Raw genomic sequence first — 750 nt, 5'->3', positions numbered from 1 at the left:
AACAACAGGTTTGGTAAATCTGTTGTAAGTACTTGTATTAAATCCAATAAACTCTTAATTGTGGATGACATGATTAATAGTCCATTTTAATGCATTTTGAAATTAGAATTTCTTTGCGTGTGGTATTCTTATGATCTCCTCTTTTAACATATTTTACTAATGTTGTTTTTAATGCAGGTTGTTTTGCCTGCTAATGACTCATCTTCTATCAATTATATCAAAGGTAACACAAATTAGATCAATGTATTTAAATACCTGAAGTTCATTTTTCTTTACATCGAACTTAGAGGAACAACAGGTTTTGTAAATCTGTTGTAAGTACTTGTATTAAATCCACTAAACTCTTAATTGTGGATGGCATGATTCATAGTCCATTTTAAAGCATTTTGAAATTAGAATTTCTTTGCGTGTGGTTTTCTTATGATCTCAATGATTTACCTGTAAGATCTTAATCAGAAATAATTTGTTTGTTATATTACACCAGGTGAGTATACGGTTTCAAAGGACTCCCATATTGGCGAGCCAACCAAAAATTGCAAATATTTAGCTCACCCCTGTTATTTAGAAGCAGGTTTGAAGTGTTCAGATCCCTATGAAGCATCCAGTTGTCATGAAGATACTTCACACCTTCTAGAGGGCTGGATCATTAAGCACTTCACTTCACTTTGGCTAAATGGTTGGTTCAATTCAAGAGTTTGTTCTCTAATACCATTTGATCTTTTTCAGAGTAGTTTTTTAATTGAAGAAACT

This window comes from Cicer arietinum, chromosome 5 (genome assembly GCF_000331145.2).
Source record: "Cicer arietinum cultivar CDC Frontier isolate Library 1 chromosome 5, Cicar.CDCFrontier_v2.0, whole genome shotgun sequence".
NCBI lineage: Eukaryota > Viridiplantae > Streptophyta > Magnoliopsida > Fabales > Fabaceae > Cicer > Cicer arietinum.
The sequence above is the reverse complement of the archived record's forward strand: the minus strand, read 5'-3'. Positions refer to the sequence as shown.